Source organism: Panthera leo, chromosome C2 (assembly GCF_018350215.1).
Source record: "Panthera leo isolate Ple1 chromosome C2, P.leo_Ple1_pat1.1, whole genome shotgun sequence".
NCBI classification, from domain to species: domain Eukaryota; kingdom Metazoa; phylum Chordata; class Mammalia; order Carnivora; family Felidae; genus Panthera; species Panthera leo.
Window position 1 is genome coordinate 126,033,516 of NC_056687.1, and position 23,631 is coordinate 126,057,146.

Consider the following 23,631-nt stretch of genomic DNA (forward strand, 5'->3'; position numbering starts at 1 on the left):
ATTTTCCCAGTGCAGCTACATTCCTTTTTCACTAACTAGCCAATGCTGCCGCCTTATGCAAAGCCGGCACTACGGAGAGGATCTGCTTTACAGAGGCAGGGACGACGCCAATCGGCCTGGGGCAGGCACTGTAGCGTCTAGGTCGGCAAGGGAGGGCCCAAACAGTTCTCGAAACCTTTTCACCCTCGCTCGCAAAACCGTCTTCCCAACAGTCAACAAAAGGTAGCTAATACAATGCTAAGCTCAGAGGCCCTCGTTAGACCCAGGAGAGTTGGATGAAGAGCTTGGCACCTTCACTCCCTCCTATTTCCGCAGAGCGATTCCCGGACGTGGGGTGGAGGCAGCACTAGTCAGACGAGGCTGCAGGGAAGCGCCAGTCTCGCGACCTGGGGAGGGGCTTCAGTGAACCGGCCGGGGGCGGGCCTCCCTCCCAGGTCTCGGAAAAGCTCCGAAAATGGCGGGCGGCAACTCGGCTAGCAGGGCGCGCAGGCGCCACCGTGGCCGTCTTTCTGCCAGCCTCAGGCGGCCCAAGAACGGTCCACAACGCCCTCACCAAGAGGTATCCGCCGATTGCGATTGGCTGAGCTAGGCTACGGCTCCGTGTGGGGGCGGGGTCTCCACGCAGCGGCCACGTTTCCCGCCCCGCTGGTGCGCGTGCGCGCAATCCCCACAGGAAAGCGTTTGCGCGCGTCCCCGCTGCGGTCCCCAGCTCGCGCCTCAGCTCCCTCCCCTTTCCGGGCAGGCCCGTCCCGTCAGCTAGGCAGTAAGCGCCGCGGCCAGCAGAGGGCGGTCCGGACCCAAGTCTGCAGCGGCGCCATTGGCGTGTGGAAAATGCCACCAGATGGCGGGTTAGGATTGCAGCTCCGTTGAAGGCGCGGCCCCCGCTCCCGAACCCCCGGCGACCACCCCGTAACAACCCCCCCACATCGGGAATAACACACCGGAGACTTTTGGGGGGAAACTAGGTCGACGGCCGGCGGCGCCCGGATGGGCAGCTGAGGTGAGTGCGGGCGGCGGCGACGGCGGCGGGGGGCGGGAAAGGGGGAATGCGGCGGCAGCGGCGCGGGGGCTGGAAGCGCGGATCCAAGATGGAGGCCGGGCGAGAGCGAGAGAGCGAGAGAGCGCGAGCGAGGAGCGGGCGGGCGGGCGGGCCGGGCGCGGGCCCCGCGCGGGGGAGGGAGGCCGCGTGGGCCTGTGCGGGGCGCGGCGGTCGCTGGCCGTCCGGGCGCCCAGGGGGCGGCTGTGGGCGCGGCGGGCACCCCAGAGCCCTCGTCCCTCCCCACCCCTCCCGCGGGCCTGAAAATCGTGCCCCCGCCCGCTCGGGCACTACAGCGACGGGCGCGGAAGCCTTTGTGGCGCGCTCGGGCCCGCCGCCAAGCCCGCCCTCCGCCCTCCGCTCCCCCCCCCCCGCCCGGACTCTCGGGACTCGCCCGCGCCCGGCGGGGCCGGGCCGAGGCGGGCTGGTGCGAATGCCTTTCGCCGCCCGCCGCCCTGCGTTTCTGCGGTGTTTTAGCGGCGGCGGCGTCACATGACAACAAGCTCGCCTCAGCGGAGGGGCCTGGGGGTCGCTCGGCGTGGCGGCCGGCCGGGGCCTCTTCTTGGTGGGGTGGGGCAGGGGGCTTGCGACTGGGGGAGAGGGGGCTTCGAAGCCAGGCTTTCCCGCTGTCTGCCCTCCCCGCCCCCGACGGAGGCCTCACTGTAAAACGTGTCCAGACCGGAGCACTGCCCCGCTAGTTTGCCAATTCCCCGGGAGAAGAGGCCAATAAAAGTTGTTTTCCCTCCTTTCTCGGGGTGGGGGCGGGGTGAAGAGCTGGGAAACTGGAGTGCCTGGAGTTGGACCTGGGCCTCGATTGGAGTGTCTGAACTGGGTGCTTCTTGTGTGCTCTAGGGACTTAAAAAATTTTCAGGTCTTAGGATTGTCACGTCACCCTTTCTACCCACATTTGAAATGTTATCGATTCTCTTCACATTGCAGAGAATCGTGCCCGGGGCGTATAAATCATGGGATGGTTTTGGAAGCTTATAGACTCAAAACAATGCTGTTTGTATGTGACGGTAGCGAATTATTTGCTGTTAAAATTCTTAAGGTGATGAATATAGTTTATTCCTTCGCGTGGTCGTGACTAGAAAGGACTATATTTTTCATCTTCCTAGGAAATACAGTGTTTGTGAAAGTATTTGAATTAGTATCAAGAAAGTTGTGTGATTTGTAACTTGTGGAATTTGAATACGACTCTACCTTTTAGTTTTCCATGTGTGTTTTAAGAAAATTGCAAATTTTTATGGTGAAATATACGCAACAGTGAACATAAAAGGACTTATTTATTGTACGAAATATTGTGCCATGTTCTCATATTTACAGTGATGATTTCAGATTTAAAAAATTGCACAAGGGGAGAAATACTGAAAGATATGGAAAGGGTGTCTACTTTTGATTTTTGTGAACACATAACACCGATTGTTTTCTAAATAAAGTTCTGGGAAACCTACAGGTGTTTTGCTAATTTTTTTCTTCACATTTATAATAAATGTATTTTAAATTTATTCAAGCAGTTTACCGATGGTCATTTTTACAACCAGACTACTTTTGAGTGGAAATTTCTCAGTATCCACTTTAGTTTTGATGTTCTGACAAAGCTGAGTTACTGAAATAGATGTGAAAGGTGGGAAATTATGTTACTAGGATTGTTTGCTTTGAAGACAGTAATAAAATTAACTGTTGATTTCAGTGGCGTTTTTAAAGCTTTAAGGGGGCTGTGGTGTAGGGGAAAGAGCTCTGGAAGTTACTTTAAACATTCCCCAGGTTTATTGTCTTTGGGATATCACTCTCTGAGCCTTACTTTTCTCATCACTAAAATGGAAGATTATAAAGTATATGGTAGTTTAACAAAGCTTAAACATTTTATACAATTTTAGCTTTTCCCTTTGATTGTGGATCTGTGTATCTTCATGATCAGTGCAGTTGCATATAGTGTACTGGGGAAAAAGATACATCTTTTTTGCAGCATGGGTGCATGGGTACAAGAGCACCTGGCTCCAGGCATCAGTCACAATGGGTCTTACTGGCTCAGTGCAGTCTTTATTGCTTGTGGGTGTAGTTTTGGTCCCATCAGGGGATGATTTGCCTTTTGGGTGTTTTGCCTGATTTAAGAGAGGAGCTGGAAAGAGGAGTTTAATCAGTTAGAAAGTACAGACTGATGTCAAAATGGAGGTAGTTGGAAGTTCTCTTCTTCGATTTTTCCCCTTTTTTCTTTGCTGCTTAATCCTATAGTAAAGGAGTATGTTCCTTTTCATCCTTTCTTTCTTTTCTTTTTTTTTAAATTTTTTATTTTTAACATTTGTTCATTTTTGACAGCGCGAGCGGGGAGGGGCAGAGAGAGAGGGAGACACAGAATCTGAAGCAGGCTCCAGGCTCTGAACTGTCAGCACAGAGCCCGACACAGAGCTCAAACCCATGAACAATGAGATCATGACCTGAGCGGAAGTTGGGCACTCAACCAACTGAGCCACCCAGGCGCCCCGGAGTATGTTCATTTTCTTTTGACCTTTAGACTCCCCTTTAAGACCCCTTTTTAAAGCTCATCTCCTTAGGCCAGACCCACCCAAGATAATTTCCTTTTTGGCATACTCAACTGATTAGGGACCTTAAATACATATGCAAAATCTGTTTGCCATGTAACCACCACTGGAATGATACCCCATTATGTTTACAGGTCCCCTACACTCAAAGGGAAGGTAATTTATAGGATGTGGGTCATTGAGAGTTCTTAGAATTTTGCCTGCCATTGGGAAAGGGGTATCTTTACGTTTGAGTCTTTAGAATCCAGACATATAAGGAGAGCACAGAGGGAGAGCAATAACCCACTTGATAAATTTACTCATACTTACTTGTCTTTAAACCTTTTACTTTCCCATTATTTGCTCGTACCTCATTTTAAGTGCCTCCTTCTATAAAAATATTTTATTGCATTTAAAGGAAATTAAAAACTAGAATTAAAAAACTTCAGGTAATAAGGCAGTAGGAAATTAATTATCATTATTCCTTCATACCTATTGTTTTACCCATTTTAGAGATCAGATTGAATCTAATAAGGTAAGAGATTTTAATGCTTAAGCCATTAAGTGACAGGTAGATTCACATACTGATTGCAGCAGGCAATTGCTATGGCTTGATTGGTCTGCAGATTGTAAAGAAGTTGTTCTTACGAAAATAGTTATTTGTAAGGGTCAGAGATATTGTTGGTGGAACAAAGAAGGTAGCAGAAGGTGGTATGTGGGATGGTTTGAGTCCAAGAAGCAAAATATTTTCAAGAGGAGGCAATTAGGAGAGTTATAGTTAAGGATATCAAGCTTTAAAGAATAAAGAATTTAAAGAATATAGCTCTTCAATATAAAGAGTTAAAATTGTTAGGGGGATAAAATTTGATTTCTTAATAGGTGATATAATAGGGGCTTGGTAAATCTTTGTTAGCCGAATAAGCATATAAATTTTTAGAGTTAAGGTATTTCTACCTAAAGCAGGAAGTAGAGACCTAAAAGAATATTCTTACTTAAGCCCCAGGATGAGATGAATCTTGAGATGGGAATTAGGGGAATGCCTGCAGAGAAGGAGGGGTTAGCTTTCTGTCATTTCAATAGTTAAGAGGATAGGATCCCAGCTTCCTACCTTAGTGCTGAGAGAAACCCTGTTTTATTGAGAAATGGGATTCTTTTAAAGTGAGCTTTAAGTAGGTCATAGACCAGTTGGTTTTATAGAATCTTTTCTCCATATAATTCATCCCTTATTGCTTCCCTTAGGTTTTTCCTCCTCCTCTTTTAATTCTGTTTTTGCCAGTTTGTGCTTGAAGGACATCTTAAATCCTACTTTTTTTTTTTTTTTTTTTTTATAAAATACATTCCTTTGTGCTATGGGCAGAAAGGGTGCACTATTAAGTTGCCCAAATATCTCATAGAGTTTTGCTGTAATTAAACAGCTACAGTAATAGCTTTTAACTTGCTAGAAGCTCACAGGTAACAAAAAAATTTTATATTGTGACCCAATACAAACACACACACAGGAAATAAAAGTTTCATGAAATAGTATTTAGCCTTTATGTAGTGCTCTCCGATATTTTCAGATTTTGTTTTTTAAATAAAGAATGTTGGTTGCATCTCACCTAAGTGATATCGTGACTTCGAACTGGAGAGCAGTGAATTATACCTTGGTAATCAGGAGGGTGCCAAGTAAAACCATAAGAAGAAACCATTTTGCTTCTGTCAAATTGGCAAACATTAAACATTCTGATAATATCAAGTGTTGGTGAGAATGTGAAGAAATTATACTGCTTTTGGCAGTGGTATAAATTGACACAGTTAATTTTGCAGAAGAATTTGTTTTATCCTTGATTTCTAGGGTAATTTTCACTTGGAGTATTTCATGTTTCATATTTAATGTTTTGTTTAGGGGTTTGGAGATATTCATAAGGGATATTGCTTTGTAGTTTTCTTTGGTGGTAATGTCTTTGTCAGGTTTCAGTATATGGTTATGATGGCCTCATAAAATAGGTCTGTTTACTGAAATAATTTGTCTAGCATTGATATTCATTCTCAATTGAGTGTTTACTAGAATTCACCAATGGTACCACCTAGATAGGGATTTTTTGGGGGGGGGAGGGGGAAGGTTTTTGATAACATTCAAATTTAGTTTTGTTAGTAGACATATGGCTGTTTAGATTTTTTTCATCATGTCAGTTTTGATAAATTGTATTTAAACATTTGTTCATCTCATTTGATTTATTGATATAAATTGTTTACAAGATTCCCTTGTTATCCTTCTAATGTCTGTAGGATCTGTAGTGGTATCTTCTCTTTAATTTCTGGTGGTGTATGTTCTTTCTTTTTTTCTTAACCAGTTTTCATTCTTGGTTTACCAGTATTACTGTCTTTTCAGGTAATAACATTGCTACTTTTCTCCATTCATCTTCTCTATCTCATTTTTTTCTTTTCCTTATAATTTTTTTCTTCTACATATTTGCTCTTTTTTCTGTAGTTTCTTTTTAAAATATTTATTTTGAGAGAGAGAGAGAGAGAGAAAAGATAGATGGGTGAGGGGTAAAGAGAGGGAGAGAGAGAATCCCAAGCAGGCTCCATGTTCAGTGCAGAGCCTGATGAGAGGCTCAGTCCCACGAACTGTGAGATCATGACCTGAGCTGAAATCGAGAGTCAGCTGCTCAACAGACTGCTCCACCCAAGTGCCCCATCTCTTTTTTCTAGCTTCTTAAAGTGGAACCTTAGGTCATAAATTTTGGACATTTCTTGTTTTCTTTCCTTCCTCCCTTCCTCCCTTCCTTCCTTCCTTTTTCTCTTTAATGTTTATTTTGAGGAAGAAAGAGAGTGTGAGTGGGGGGAGGGAAGAGAGAGAGGCAGGCACAGAATCTGAAGCAGGCTGTAGGCTCTGAGCTGTCTGCACAGAGCCTGACGCTTGAACTTATGAACTGTGAGACCATGACCTGAGCTGAAGTCTGACATTTAACTGATTGAGCCACCCAGGTGCTCCATAGACATTTCTTGTTTTCTAATATGAACATTGAAAACTATCGATTTTTCTATAAACACTGCTGTATTCCACAGATTTTGATATGTTGTATTTTTGTTACTCAGCTTGAAGTAGTTTATTTGCTTTGTAATTTCTTTGATATGTGGATTACTTAAGAATGGGTTCAATTTTCAAACATTTGGGATGATTTTAGAGATCTTGTTATTGATTTCTAACTTAATTTCGAGGTCAGAGAATATACTGTATGATTTTAATTCCTTTAAATTTATTGAACCTTGTTTCATGGTCTGTGTTGGTAAATGTATCTTTCACACTTGAAAACAATGTGTATTCTGCAGTTGAGTGTAGTATTCTGTAAATATCAATTAGATTAAGGTGTAGCATTTTCAAGTCATTTGTGTATTTGCTGTTATTTTTGTTTGTTTTTTAATTTTGGAGAGAGGTCTAGTTCTTTTAGTTGCTGAGAGGGAGGTTAAAATATACAACTATGACTTTAGTCATAATTGCCTATTTCTTACAGTTATCTATTTCTCCTTTAATTTTGTCAATTTTTGTTTTATGTATTTTGAAACTCTTGTTTTTAGGCACATACAGTTTATAATATGTCTTCCTGATGAATTGATCTTTTTACCATTAAGAAATATTTTTCTGTATCCCTGGTAATACTTTTCAGGTCTACTTTATGTGATATTAATATAGCCACTTCAACTTTCTCGAGCTTACTCTTTTCATTGTATATCTTTTTTACTGATTTACTTAAAAAACTTTTTTTCTTTGTATTTTACATATACCTCTTGAAGGCAGCATGTAGTTGTTTTGCTTTTTTCTTCTTTCTGATAATATGGAAGTGGAATCTTTCACTTACAATAGACATTGATTATGTGGTAATGTCATGAATGGTGAAAGGCCTGAGATTTTACCCTACTTGAAGGCTAACAAGTTAACCTGCCACAGTTTAATGGATGCTGGTAGGAGCCATGGGGCTCCTTGATCAGAGGTAAAGAACAATGCATTACAGCAATACCATTAGTGGTAAGTGGCAGTGTTTATAAAGCACAGTATCCTGTGTAGTGTTGTATACTAATTTTTTCAAGTCCATACAGCTAGTTAATGACAGAATCAGCATTTGCATCAGATCTCTGAGCCCCAGTTTTTATGCACTATGGTAGTGTTAAGATCTGTATATGCAGTGGGGAAACTTGAATCCTTATGATAAATGGTAAGCATGCTTCCCATTTTCTTTGAAGGAGATGCTGTTTGTCTTTCCAAGATTGTTCACTATACTAATATTCTTGAAAAGATTGGGACATGGGCATTCAGTGCCTCTGTTTTGAAGATATGCAGAAAAGTGAGAGACCCATGGAGGATTGTGTCCCAAAACTGCCCAGTGAATTTTCTTAGTTTTCCCTATGTTATTTGTGATTTAGTTTTCCTTATATTTCTCATATGGCTACAACCTAGCCTTTCAGCTCTATCTCTGTACTATGCTTCTCTTTGAGTTTTTGCTTTCCGCAAATTGGATTAACATACCTGTATCCTAGCCTATCTTCCCATCTTTGTTCTGTTTTATATGTGTATTGAGCATTTACTATGTATCAATAAATGTTTTGCAGTAAGCTGATGAGGTAGTTATTGTTATCCATTTTATAGGTTAGATTAAATTTAATATTAATTAGATTAAACTTCCCAAGTTTGTGATGGGAGAGAGGCACAATGTAAAGAAATCTTTGGAGTATTGTTTGTTGACCTTAGTAGGGGGTATATGGGGTGTTTGCTTATAAAGCAAACAGTTCTTTAAACTGTTATTGAGATTTTATGTATTGTGCTGCATAATTGATACAGCTCACAAAGAAAAAAATAAAAAGTAAATACTGAATTGTAGGATCTGTCTGTGTAAAATCTTTCCTGATAACTTTGCCAGCACTTATCATCCTCTATATATTTTCATTTGTTCCAATTGTTTTATTGCATTTATTGTTGGCATCACAAGATCTGATAAGTGGTAGTGTTCGTGAGGCACAGTATCCTGTGTAGTATTGTACATTGATTGTCCCAAGGCTGTACAGCTAATAAATGATACAGCCAGTATTTAAGCCAGCCCAGGCTTACTTTCTGAATCCAGACTCTAAATCTCTTAAAAGGTCATTTTTCTCTCAGCCTCATTTTTGCATATTGAAATCCTTTGCATTTTGAAGTTTATTTTATAGAGATTTAGTTTTCTTCCCTGTTCCACCATATGATGGTTGTGTGGTCTTGGGTGGAACATTTAATTTCTGGAGGTCTTCGTTGTCTTATCTCTATGATGGGAATCCAGTTAAGATTTTTTTCGATAAATATTTTTGAGGGTCGACTCCATGATGAGTACTGAGTATATAAAATTCATAAATACATAGGTTTTGCTCTTAAGTTTCTGTTCTATTAGGAGAGATTAAAAACTAAAACAAAAACCCCAAAGCAGTAAAGGAAACCAACAGGAATAATACATGAAATGTTGTGCAGGGGGTTAGGTTCAAGATACTTTGGAAGCATAAAATGCAGAATTATGGGGAGCTGGCTTCCACCCTGAAATAGTAAATGGAAGCCACAAACAAGAGTCAGAAGAGTTTTTCAGCAGAGTCCCTTTCTTTTCTATTCATGGTGACAATAATTAAATATTACTGGTACTGTTTTTAGGCTCTCTGACAAAATTTCTCTTCTAATTGTTTAATTGGTTTAACGGTCCAGGTAGAGATTTGAGAGATCATTGCCTATCTTCTCAATCTTAGAGAGGCAGACAAAATGGGCTTTATACATAGTCAAGCATGAACATGACCTGGTTGTCCCTTTTGAGGTACCTGATTCCCTCTTACTCTCAAAGCTCTGTTGACCCTGATTATATCAGGTTATTAATTTTTCTGTCTCACGTATAGCAGTGAGAGGTAGGTGTCCTCTCTCCTCTAGTAGAGATAGTATAAAGTAGCAAATGTGCAGAAATTTTTATGACGTGCAGGATATAAAAGCTAAAAATATCTTAAGTTGTGTTCTACTTTATTATTAGAGCTTAAGTTCCATTTTGGGAGGAAAATGCATTTCTGTGTGTCTTACATTGTTAGGGATAGTCAAAAAGTTTGTATGTTTACAGGTGAAGGAAACACTATCCCATGATAAATGGCCAAGAAAGCCATTGTCTAAGAATTGCTAGCACCTGAGTCACACTGCCTGTATTAAAATCTTTTTTTTTTTTAATGCTTAATTATTTATTTTGTGAGAGAGAGAGAGAGAGCATGTGCGCAAGCATGGGACAGGCAGAGAGGGAGAGAGAGAATCCCAAGCAGGCTACACACTGTCCATGCAAAGCCCAGCAAGGGGCTTGATTTCACAAACTGCTAAGTCATGATCTGAGCTGAAATCAGGAGTCTGACAGAACCACCCAGGCACCCCACCTCTGTTAAATTGTAATGCAGCCCTTTCCTAGGTATGTAAACTTGGTGAGTTCTTTAACTTCTCTAACCCTCAGTTTTCTCATCTCTAAAACGGGAATAAAAGCATACCTCTGGAGGCGCCTGGGTGGCTCAGTGGGTGAAGTTGTGCGACTTCACCTCAGTCATGATCTCACAGCTAGTGACTTCCAGCCCTGTGTCAGGCTCTGTGCTGACAGCTCAGAGCCTGGAGCCTTCTATGAATTCTGTGTTTCTGTCTCTCTCTGTCCCTTTCCTGCTCGTGCTCTGTCTCTCTCTCAAAAATAAGTATGTAAAAAAACCAAAAAACCGAAACATACCTCTGTCATGGGTTGCTGTAGAAGTTAAAAAGTTAGCTTTTAACTATTAGACTGTATTGCATTGCACATAAATTCAAAGGACATTAATTTTGCATTTAAAAGGTGAATAAAATTATAAATGATGAGGTTACTTTCCAGAAGCAAAGAATTTTAATTAATTTTGTCTTATCAGCACATAGAACTACTATTAGATTAAAACTATTAATAAGAGTGGTTAGAGGATGAGATATTCTGGTTAACTAAGATGAGGTTTATAGCCAGAATTTTCTGCTTATTGTTAAACATATTTCAAAAATTAGGCTCATTTTTCTTTCTTTTTTTTTTTCCAATATATGAAATTTATTGTCAAGTTGGTTTCCATACAACACCCAGTGCTCATCCCAAAAGGTGCCCTCCTTGATACCCATCACCCACCCTCCCCTATCTTTTTTCTTTCTTAAGAATGTACTGCTTCCTGTAAAGGTATTGTAATCCTTTCTTGGTAATTGAGACATTTTGATGGTTGTAGTATCAGGATTATTATTTACAAATATTAGTTTTGCATGTGTAATTTTGCATACAAAGAGATTAGGAATGAATTTTACTGAGAGCAGAACTTATGTTCAAAGTTACATCTTTGAGAAAATTCTTAGACAAAATAAGATGGTGAGTGACTGCTTTGTCCTTTCATAAAAATGGGATACAAAGAACAAAACCCTCAAGTTTTTAAGTTATGAATATTTAGTATTTTATTTTATAAATGTAAAGGCAGCATGGTATTAGAAAACTAGCGAAGGGGTAGAGACCTGAGTTTTAATTACAGCTCTACCACTAATTAGCTATGTGTCTTTGAATCATTACTTCTCTGGGTCTCAGTTTCTTCATTGTGAAATTAGTGTCTTGGACCTAGTTTCCAAGATTCCTGTACATTTTTTAGTGTCTACTGAAAAATACTCAGGAAATCAACTCTGAATCAGGTAACGCATAGGTTTTGATTTGAAAGTCTTTAATTTTGAAATACCTAAGTGTATTTTCTGCAGGCTCCTTATGCCTTCTGATCTCCCATCTGGTTATTAGAAAAATTTGTGCTTTCTTCTAGCTGATAAGTGTACAGACCAAAACGTTATTATTTAGATAGTTATTTATAGCTTTTGGTGCCAGCTATGGGTGTGTGTTTGCTTCTTTATTTGGTGAGAAAGAGCTATATTAGCAACTGTTTTCATACAGTTTTATTCATTGTAAGTCATTCATGCATTTATTGAAATTTACAGTGAGCCATACACTGTGGGTATAAAGACATTAAAACAGTTCTTGTTCTATGTACAGAGAAAATAACTCATGACTTAGTACTTAACTGATACCTTCTCCATCCTTTCCTGATAGCCTTATTGCTCCTTCTCTCCCTCCTTTCCTCATATCCGGGGTTGGTCTAGGTGTACTTCCTTTGTGTTTTAGTAGTAATGCTATGCCAGGGCTGTCATGATTGATTGTAGAATTGGTGCTTTGCATAAAGGTGTCTGGCCAAGGGAGTAGGTGAGGACTGAAATCCAGATTTCATTCTGTTTGACAGACTGTCCATTTGCCTTTTTCACCTTTTTAAAATTCATCCAAAGGAGGCCTCTTTACCTAACTTTTGTAGTCGCATATGCTAGCATTAGTGTACCATTAAGAACATTCTATAGTGGTTTTTTTTCCTAGTCAAGTTTTATAGTATGTGATAAGTGCCTTGAGGTGATTTGATGAAATGAGCAATTGCTTCCTGAAAGTGAATTCTTAAGTAAGTTTTGAAAGAAAAGTGATAGTTAGCCAGTCAAGAGTGGGATGGTGGAGATAGGAATGCCATTTTAGGTGAATATAAAGGGACACGGTTGTGATCTAGGGTTGCCTGGTGGTTCTCAAAGTGTGGTCCATGCAGCAGCAGTGTCAATATTATCTGGGAGCTTGTTTAGAAATACATCTTCTTGGACCTTTCCCAAGTCCACCTAAGTTAGAAATTTTGCAGAGAGACATCAGCAATTTTTAACAGGTCTTTCTGATGTCTCTGATACATGCTGAAGTTTGAGAGGTACTACTATAGTCCACTTGTTGAGGAAGTGTTAGTTCAGTGTGTGTTCAGAGTATTGGTTACCTGTGGAGGAGTGATTAAAATATAGAGCTGTAAGTAGTGATAAGAATTCTTAGTGTGCCAAACTAAAGAGTTTGAACTTTGTCTTTAGGCCATTGGCTGCACATTAGAATCATGTAGGAGCTTTAAAAATATACCAGTGATTGGGATCTACCTCAGATCAACTTCCACAAATCTGAGTTTCTGATGCACAGTGAAGGTTATGAACTATATAATTGTCAGACCTTGGTTACTGATTATAATAGTATATACGTTTTTTGAAGGTGTGTTAAATACTGTATCTAGTAGCATAATAGTAATGAAATGGCACAGCAATCTTCTGTTTTTTCTTTTTCTTTTTAAAGAGAGCACAAGGTGGGGAAAGGACAGAGGGAGAAAGAGAGAGACTTAAGATCCCACAACTCTGGGAACATGACCTGAGCCAAAATCAAGAGTAGGATGCTCAACCAACTGAGACACCCCCAGGTGCCCCTAGATAGCACAGAAGTCTTATGTTGGTATTATTCCCATTTCACAGGTGAGGTATAGAGGTTAAGTACCTTTTCCCAGTATTACCTAGCTAGGAAGTGGTGAGTTTGAATACAGGGTTTTGTGACTCTAATCTCTGAAAGCAACCCTTTTTTTTTTTTTTTTTTGTAATGTTTATTTTTGAGAGAGCCAGTACCAGTGGGGGAGTAGCAGAGAGACAGAGGGAGACGCAGAATCCGAAGCAGGCTCCAGGCCCTGAGCTGTCAGTTTAGAGCCTGATGTGGGGCTTGGATTCACGATCATGACCTGAGCCGAAGTCAGATGTCTAACCAACTGAGCCACCCAGGCGCCCCTTAAAGCAATCTTTTTAAGCCAGGGCTCATGAACTTTGATTAGAACATAATCACGTGTTTATCTTCATTAACCTATAGGCAAGATTTGGCATTTTCTTTGATTTCGAATGTGTGCAGCAAATCACAGATGCACTAGCAATACTTGTGGTTTTGTTGCCAATAGAAATCAAGTATTTTTAAGTTGCAGATATTGCAGTTGTCCTAAAAACCATTTATCATAATGTGTACTTTAAAAATCAGGCTAATTGTTAGATGCAACTTCAGATCTTTTATTTACTGTGTCAGAGAAGCTTATATTACTACATCACAAATTTGCTTTTTTAGTTAACAATTATATTTGAATAAAATAGGTAATTCCTTAACTAAGCATGGTATCATTTGCTGAGTTTAGTGGATAGCTTGATGTTTAGGGTGGACAGGGAATGAAAAAGTCCATTTATTTGGTTATCTCTCAGAAAAGAGATCCTTAGAGATAGTCTCTTTTCTTCCCCACTCTTCTTTGACTTGTTAAATAGGACTGAAACCAAAATTCTTTGTTACATGTGAAAGTTACTAGATTAAAAAAAAATGTTTTGGGTTTAGAGTGCTTTTTTTTCTAAGCTCTTCCTAAAAAACTTAGAGAAGAAAAAGATACGCATTATCTCACCAGGCATTATAACTACCCTGTGGTCTGATACAGTGTTGTTCAATAGAACTTACTGCAGTGATGCACATGTTTAAGAAACAAAATTATATCATAGTAGTTAACAGCAATATAATAATATCGTATAATATTGCTAATAGGATTTCTTATACATCAAACACTGTTCTGAGCATTTTAATATGTTATGTAATTCTTACAACTCTGTGAGGTGGGTACTATGGTTAAGTCTCAGTTTGTAGATGAGGAAACTGAGACCCAGTGAAGTGATTTTCCAAAGGTCACATAACTAGTAATTAGCAGGACGAGGATTCAGACTGGCTATTTGGCTTCCTTTATGTTCCCTTTGTAATATCACTTTCCTCAAACTCCCAAATGCATTACAGAATGCTGTTAGAAATAGTATATTAAAGGTAATTTAAGAGAAATAATTTTGTTCTAATTATTAACTAAATATTATGTAGTACTTTATAGTATTTTGCCCTTTGTTGTTATTTGAGTCTAATCATGAACTCAGTTTACTATTTTATTTCCTATAAGTAGACTTGTATTAGATGTAGTAGGTATTTTTAGTAACCAACACTGATATTATTAAACAGCAATTTTGATCCCCCCTCCCCACCCAAGGTTAATTTAAAGCTGGGTCCAAAAACTGAATATTTAATATGATTATTTTGTTTACTGACATTAATTGCAATGTACTTCTGAGCTCATTTTGTGATGAATTGGTTTTGGTTAATGGATATTTGGCTTTCCCTAGTCAGTGTATATGAATAACTAATCTACGTTACACCCAGTATGTTCGTGGAGGTGCAGAAAGGGAAATATCTTTTGGGGACGGAGTTCTATTCTTAACCATATTCAGAGCAAGCTTGTGGTAGAGTGAGATTAAAAGGGGCAAGAGATGGGGGCGCCTGGGTGGCTCAGTCGGTTGAGCGTCCGACTTCGGCTCAGGTCATGATCTCACAGTTTCTGGGTTCGGGCTTGCTTTGGGCTCTGTGCTGACAGCTTGGAGCTTGGAGCCTGGAGCCTGCTTTGTATTGTGTCTCCCTCTCTCTCTGTTCCTCCCCCGCTCGTGCTCTCTTTATGTCTCTCAAAAATAAATAAACATGTTAAAAAAAATTAAAAAATAAAAAGGGGCAAGAGAGGTGGCATTTTTCGGGGCGCCTGGCTGGTTCAGAGTATGTGACTCTTGATCTCAGGGTTGTGAGTTCAAGCCATACATTGGGCATGGAGCCTACTTTAAAAAAAAAAAAAAAAGTGGTGTTTTTCATTTATCTGCTATTGGTATTGTGCTTAGTGCTTTACATACATAGTCACCATTTATTGAATACAGTCTCTTTATCACACCTTTCCAGTGCTTTAGGTTCATTACATATGGCATGCTACACAGCCCTTCAGAGAATATGATGTTGGCAAAGATATTTTACAAACGAGCATTGTTGGCTCTTCCTCTTTCTTGCATTTTCCTCCCCTCCACTTCAAGGGGGAATGATGGTAAATACAGGTGGGGAATGCAGTGGGGGTTGTGCTGAGGTTATCATTGATGCCAGTTCATCTGGTACTTAAGATTCTCCAGTTATAAGTTTGTTCATTTCATTTTGGCTACTTACTAGAAATAAGACAGACAAGATATGTCCTCATGTGAGAGACAGTCAAGAATCAGGTAAACATAATAATCATGTAGTGATTATGCTATATTGATGCATGTACTGATGAATGCTATAAAGGGAATAAATTAGTTACTGTAATGGGTAATAATGAGATATATACATATATACAGTCAGGAAAGGCATTTTCCAGGACATGAAATTTAAGCTGGGACATGCACAGAACCTGGGCGAGAATCAAGCACAAGGAAGAGGAGCAAAAGCAAAATTTCTATACCAGAAATGGCTGTGGTATTTTAGGAAGTGAGAGAAGGTCATAGTGACTATAGAGGGAGCATAATGCAGGAAGAGTGTTAGTGGTATTACATGGTTAGGTTAGAGAGGTAGGCCAGAGTTGGGATTATGTAGGGTATATTTAGGTTAGTAAGGGCTCTAATGAGTGTACATTTTATTATTTAAAAACATCCCTCTAATTCAGTGGTTCTCAACAAGTTACTTTGCTTCTTCCCAGGGGGCATTTGGCAGTATCTGCAGACAGTTTTGGTTGATACAACTGGGGCTGATGGTATATGCTACTGGCATCAGTGAGTAGAGGCCAGGGATGCTGCTAAACATTCACTGCACAGGATGGCCCCCTACAAGGAGTTATTACCCCAAAATGTTGATAGTGCCAAGGTTGAGAACTTACACTTCACCTGCTGTGTGAATATTAGATTTCAATGGGGGTGGAATGGAGGAGGGGAGGGTTAGGTTGTATTGGTGTGATAGTTCCTTGGGAATAGGGGTAATAATGGTACTAGTGTTTACAGTAGGAATGGTTTTGTGTTATGGAAGCTTACCTTTTAAGGAAATCACTGGGAGGTGAAAATTTGCATTTGCAGTGAGCTGTTTACCTAGTGTTAGAATTTGTTGAATGGGTAAAGAGGCAACAAGTTAAGAAATAGTTCTTAGGCAATATTATATAAGCTAAGTGATGAAATAAAAGTGATGAAATTGTGTACATGTGTGTTTTGAGGGTGTATGCCAGTACTAGCAGCACAGTTAGTACAGAGTAACGTTGTAGGCAAATATATCTTAATTTTGGCCAGACAACCTAACTGCCATTTTTTTCACATTACACTGTAAGTTCTAGTTTAATTTACATAGCTTTGAAAAACCAGTTTGCTAATAGTTTTGCTGTGTTAGGTTAAAAGGATGGTAACTGTCACCTAAAACAGATACACTGAAATTTTATTAACCAAAGCAGAGTTCCTGTATGTATAAATGGCGCATATATGCATGTGTATGTGAATATAATTTCTTCGATGTACAAAACCCAAATCTCTTACTACCACCACTTTTCAGCAGGAACACAGCTGTGGCGGTTTAGTTCAAGCCATAGCCAGACATCACAGAAACATCAGATACTCCTCTCAGGTCTGATAGTGACACTTTTTCTAATTAATTTCGCCCAAATCGTAGTCTTTCTTTTTTTTTTTTTTTTTTGAGATTACCTTTTCAGAGAAAAATAATTCATTGGTTAGGTTGCAAATACCCTACTATGACATTGTTTTACTTGTTTGGCACTTAAGTATGGTTTGTATTGTGAGAAACTGATAATTCAGGTGTGGTTTTCTTTTCTGTACTATTACGTGTCTTTAGGGAAGAGATGTGCTTTTGTGTGCTCCATAGCACACATACATAGCACAGTGCTGGGTGAAGTAATAGGTATTCAATAAATAGTACTTATGTTCAACCAAATTGAGCAATTTGATTTCTACCATAGACTATGCTTGGTTGGTCTACTTTAAGCCTTTTTTTTTTTTTTTTTTTAAATTTTTTTTTAACATTTATTTATTTTTGAGACAGAGAGAGAGAGAGCATGAACAGGGAGGATCAGAGAAAGAGGGAGACACAGAATCTGAAACAGACTCCAGGCTCTGAGCTGTCAGCACAGAGCCTGATGCGGGGCTCGAACCCACAGACTGTGAGATCATGACCTGAGCCGAAGTCGGACCCTTAACCGACTGAGCCACCCAGGCGCCCCTACTTTAAGCCTTTTAATTAGTGATTGTTACGTTATATATGCTGATAATATTCTTTCGTCAGATTCTGTTATTGTGCTATTTGTTTCTAAATCGTTTTAGCCACCTTTTCCTGCTTACTTTATTCATTCATTTATTACATGCTATTACTGGCCACTTTCATTCTAAGGTCAAGCTAGACAGAACTTGGAAATAGGAAGTAATTCTTTTGACATATGACCTCATTTTAAGCGGATACAAACACGCACAAATTCTTGTCTATTAAAAGGTATCGTATTGATGTGTTGGGTGACTAGCTTGATTACAATTAATGTTTTTGGTAAAGGTTCACTGATGCACCAAGATATTTGGAAGGTTCCTTTGTTGATTGAAAGTATCATTGGATTTACATAGAAATGTTGAGGAACAAATAGATTTGCAATTAGAATACTTTAAACATTTGGATGTTTGCATTTGGAACCTTTCTAGTTCTCTTAAAAAAGGAAAGTAGAATTGCGAGGAGCATTCCAGTTTCTAAAATAATAAATAGTACTTTGCTATAAAAGACCTATTCATTAATTTTTGTATGTTGTTGAACTTTTTTATTTTATTTTATTTTTTTACATAGCAATAGTTTGTTTTCAGTCTTAAAGAGTCTTTTAGTTCTTTGATAGCTTTTCTCTCCCTTCTGCCTTAATTTTCTTAGCTAGCCTGGCACCTTATTTAACTTTTGAGATAGGTTGAACTGCGGTGTACTTTTGTCTCTTTATTGTATTTGTCCAACATTCAACCATGGATCAGTTAATCTTTTTATTTCTGTATGCCTGGCTACTAAGCACATCTGGAGAAAATCACAACTTTGCAGACTGGAGCCACTAAATATCCAGCTCTCCGATCTTAATTGGACCCCCATCATTACCCAGTAATCCTTTTTTTTCCTAGTTAGTTCTTTCTCATTTCTTATAGCAGTTATTTAAAAATTTCTACTCTTCTTATAGCACCCTTCATCTCTCTCAGTAGATGATCTCATCTATTCATTGAGAAACTTAGATTTAATTATTTTAGTTCTGGAAGATGCTGAAATGATTGAAACGAGGCTGGATAGAGATTATCCTGACATTTGCTGTGCCCATCCTGTGGAGGCATGCAATAAACTAAGATATTTTAATTTAATTTAATTTATTTTTTTGGCAACCTCGACAGGACGCTGAGATATACATTTTAGAACAGAATTTGAAATATGTATCTTCAGGGTAATTTTGGTTAACTCTACTGTGAACTAATTTTAGTATAAAATCACTTTTTTCTCAATTACAGTTATATTCTCAGAGTAGTTTTGTGTTTTGAAATTGAAGATTAAAGGAAGTTCTATATTGTATAAAAGGTTCCAAATAATTGTCTTATGCCAATTTTTTAAAATTGCAGTATAACATATTAGTACATAAAGTACACTGTTTATAAGCTTGATGAATTTTTACCTGTGCAATCTCCTACATCAGTTTATAAAACATTTCTGGCATTCCAGAAAGTTTTCTCTATCTTTTCTCAGTTCTCACTCTCCCATTCCCATGTGTGTTCCAACTTTTGTAGCCACCAGTTAAATTTGTACTTTGTCTGGCTTCTTTTACTTATTAACATGATTTTTGTGAGATTCATCCATATAATGGCATGTATCAGCAATTCTTTTTTATTGCTATGGTAGTGTGAATTTTTGTGCATGAACATTTGGGCTGTTTTCATTTTTTGGGTATCGTGATAAAGCTGTTGTGAACATTCTTATACAAGTTTCGTGGTGAACATAAACTCTCATTTCTTTTGGGTGATTATATCTACAATGGAATGCTGGATCGTAGTATACTTTTTTTTTTAAAGTTTATTTTAAGAGACAGAAAGTAGGAGGGGCAGAGAGAGAGAATCCCAGGCAGACTCTGCGCTCTCAGCGCCGAGCCCCATGTGGGGCTCAAACTCACGAACTGTGAGATCATGATCTGAGCCAAAACCAAGAGTCTGATACTTAACCGACTGAGGCACCCAGGAGGCCTGGATCATAGTATACTTCTTAATACCACTTTTATAATGCAAACAAACATTAACTTCACCCTTATCTATAAGCAGTGTCATTCCTTTTGATAAAGGATACAAAAATACAAGAGAGCGTTAACTAGATTTTGTAGCAAGAGTCTAAAAGAAGGCACTTTTTTGTTTTCATTTACATGTGAAATTAGAATTCTTCATTTGATCCAAATTAAGCTACTTGTTTCTGTTAGTACTTCCTTCAGTATTGTTTATAAATATTTTATTTTATTCCTTTATTCACATTTGAACATTTTCCTCTGTTGTAGTCTGTTCTGATCCCGGTAAGATTATCTTCTTTATTAGAGAATTTCTCTGATTGCTCATAAGACTGCAGAAAATAATCATTGGTTTTCCTGGCAGAAACATAGGCCTTCTTGGTTTTATTGGGTTGGCCTTTTAGAGAGTGCAGTGAATAAAGTAGAAGAAGTACTGGATTCAGAGACTAAAGACCTGGATTTTAATCCAGGTCAGTGTGTTTATTAGCAGCATGCCCTTTTGTAAATTATTTTTACCTAACTCCCTCACTTGTATTGGAAATAAACATGTAATCCTGGTCATTTCAGAGGGTGTTGGCTAGTAAATGAGCTAATGTAACAGTGCTCTGTAAACTATGAAATATGAATATAAGCAGTTGTCTTTTTTGGGTGACCTTTTGTACGTTTGCAGATTTCTAAGCAGCCTTCATCCAGTTTGTAAAACAAAATACAAGTTGCAGTTTTCAGAATCATGCAGCAGGGCAGTAGTGTGTCTCTAGGGAAGGCTGACTGCCTGATGAGTCAGTTCTTAAGCGTGACAGGTACCAATGAACTATGTATCAGACTCTGGTTCTCAGAATTGATATGTTTAGAAGTTCACTTTATTTACATCTTGGAGTGATACAGGTTTCAGGTGTTTTCAAGTCTGGAGTATCACATTATTGATATACATTGAGAAATGTAACTTCAAATGAAATAGACTGTGCTCACCAACAGTGCCTTCTCTTGTAGGAAGACCTGTATCAGACACAGATTATAATCTGAAGATTGACCAGGAAACCTGGAATGAATCCAAAGCGAGTTGGATCATTTTAGTTGTCAGTGTTACTGAGCTGTGATAGCCTGACAAATCTGTCTGCACTGTAGCAGATCTGGGTCAGTATACTCTATCCAGGGACAGTGTTGGAGACAAACTGCCAAATTTAATTTGTTTGAACACTCCTCACTATTCAGTTTATTTGGTTTCAGCTTTCATCTAGTCATGGGCAAGATTTGGCTTCTGCTTCCTGTGCCACCTTGTATTTACTTCATTCTACAGATGACTTATCTTATGTTTGATTCTTCCTAATTTGATTCTCAAAGTTTTGTTGGTTTATTTATTTTTCCCCAGTATTTTATTTTATTTTATTATTTTTTTGGCGAGAGACAGAGAGGGGTAGGGGCAGAGGGCGAGACAGAATCTTAAGCAGGATCCATGCTCAGTGCAGAGCCTGATGCGAGACTCGATCCTACAACCCTGGGATCATGACGTGGGCTGAAATCAAGAGTTGGATGCTCAACCAACTGAACCACCCCGGTGCCCCTTATTTATTTATTTATTGAAAGAGAGAGAGGGAGAGGGAGAGAGAGAGCGAGTCCACAGCAGGCTCCACACTGATGCAGGGCTTGAACTCATGAACTGTGAGATCATGACCTGAGCTGAAACCAGGAGTCAAACGCTTAACCAGTCGAGCCACCCAGGTGCCCCCAAGTTAACTTCTTTAAGATCCATGTATCTACTTATCTTTTATCCCAGAGGCACTATAATCCTCCTCCTCCTTTCCACTTCCCCTTCTCCATCACACTTATGTAATTTACAACATGAAATACTCTCATTTTTAAGTATATAATTCAGGGATTTTTAGTTAATTTGCAAAACTATGCAGTCATCAGCACAATCTAATTTTATAATATTTCCATCACCCCAAAGGGAAACTACACCATTTGCAGTCACTTTCCTACTAAACAATTTTTTGTATGTATAAGTTTGCCTTCTTGGGACATTTCATATAAATGGCATCATGCAATATGTGATATTTTGTTGTGCTTCTTTCATTTAGCAATGTGGGTTTTTTTAAAAATTTTTAAAAAGTTATTCTTCAGTTTTACTTTATTTTCCTTTAGTTTTAGAGAGAGAAAGGGGGAGAACAATTGAGCATGTGTGTGCGTGTGAGCAGTGGAGGGGCAGAAGGGGAGGGAGGGAGGGAGGGAGGGGGAGAGAGAGAGAGAGAGAGAGAGAGAGAGAGAGAGAGAGAAAGAAATCCCAGACAGGCTCCTCACCATGGAGCCTGATGCGAGTCTCATCATGAGGCATGAGCCTCATGGAGTCTCACAACAGTGAGGTTATGACCTGAGCTGAAATCAAGAGTCAGAGGCTTAACCGACTGAACCACCCAGGTGCCCCAAATTTAACAATGTTTTTGAGGATGATACATGTTATAGCATGTTTCAGTACTTTGCTTTTTATTGCTGAAGAGTATTCCATTTGTTTATCTATTTATCAATTGGGTGTTGTAAGTAATGCTGCTATGACCATTTGTGTAAAAATCTTGGTGTGGACATACTTCATTTTTAGTGGAAGGAATTGATGGATCATCTAGTAAATTTATGTTTAGCTTTTAAGAAATTGCCAAACTCTTTTTAAAATCGTTGTACCACTTTATGTTTCTGCTTACCAGTGTATGAGAGTTTCAGCTTGCCCGCCTTTTTTTTTTTTAATCAGAATATTTAGGATGTGTATTTGATTAGATTACAATATCACATGACATTAACTGCTGTCAGCAAACAAGAATCCTAGCATCTCATGATTTTACTACTCCAGCTGGGAAAAAAATACTAAAATTCCACTTAAATGCAAAAATATGAAGCTGAATGTTTAAAAACCCAGATTTTCTGCTAGGTGAATGTGATTATTTGAAAAATTTCAGTACAAAAAGAAAAATTTCAATACAGTAAGTTAAAGGACTCCATAGAACAGTGGTCAAAATTTATCACTTTGTTAAAAACAACTTTTTTTTTAACTTTTAATTTTAGATAACTTAAAATCTGCAGATGAAGACCAAAAAGTTTAGTGAATCCTTGCATACTCATCACCCAGCTTCAAATTTGTTGTTATGCCCAGTCTTGTTTCATCTATACCCATATTAGCAACCCTCTCCCCCATATTATTTTGAAGCAAATTCTAGACATCTTAAAGATAAACATTGCAATTGTCCTACCTACAGCTGATCATAGTAATTCTTTACTATTAATAATTTGTTACTTTTGAAGAGTGAGATGCAGAAAGAAAAGTTGAAGTATGTCTATCTTTATTTAAAAATGTAAATACTGAAAACAGATCTCTAATCTGAGGAATTGGAATGCTTTAAAAAAAATTTTTTTTTTTAACATTTATTTATTTTTGAGGCAGAGAGAGACAAAGCATGAACGGGGGAGGGTCAGAGAGAGGGAGACACAAATTCTGAAACAGGCTCCAGGCTCTGAGCTGTCATCACAGAGCCTGACGTGGGGCTCGAACTCACTGACCGCTAGGTCATGACCTGAGCCGAAGTAGGCCGCTTAACCGACTGAGCCACCCAGGCGCCCCTGGAATGCTTTTATATAAACATATGAGTTTGTTTTTGTTTGTTAAGAAATCTCTTCCTTTTTTAGAATTTTTAGATTGTATATTTTCCTCTCCACCTCCAGGGGAAAAAAAATCTTGAAGTTTTGAGGGAGGCTGGGTTGTATTACCATTTGGTCCATTTACATGAGAATAAGTATGTTTGGAACACGGAGTGAGGTTAGAAGGAGTTTGCCGCTTTTTTTTTTTTTTCTAAAGTATGCTCCATGCGCAGCGTGGAGCTTGAACTCACTACCGACCCTGAGATCGAGTCACATGCTTTACCCACTGAGCCAGCCAGGTCCTCTGGAATCTGCCAGTTCTAGTTAGAATTTATTACCATTTTAGGAAAATGACTTTTATCATTTACATTCAGAATTCACTTGCGTTAAAAATTAAAGTTTTAAGTGTTACTTTCCATAATGTGATTCCTGATTTGGATTATAGAGCCCGTGGATATTCTCAGATCC

The 23,631-nt window shown here is 39.0% G+C and overlaps 1 protein-coding gene across 2 annotated transcripts in view; it reads left to right on the forward strand.

The window, feature by feature from the left end:
* Positions 1 to 687: 687 nt before the first annotated feature.
* The window catches only part of STAG1 (stromal antigen 1), a 402,324-nt gene continuing 379,380 nt past the window's right edge, over positions 688 to 23,631 (forward strand). The window contains exon 1 of one of the 2 annotated variants that reach the window (XM_042954675.1): positions 688 to 1,000. The gene's annotated coding sequence lies outside the window, so the exon portion shown is untranslated. The remainder of the gene's footprint in view (positions 1,001 to 23,631) is intronic. The other variant, XM_042954671.1, reaches the window with a different exon arrangement.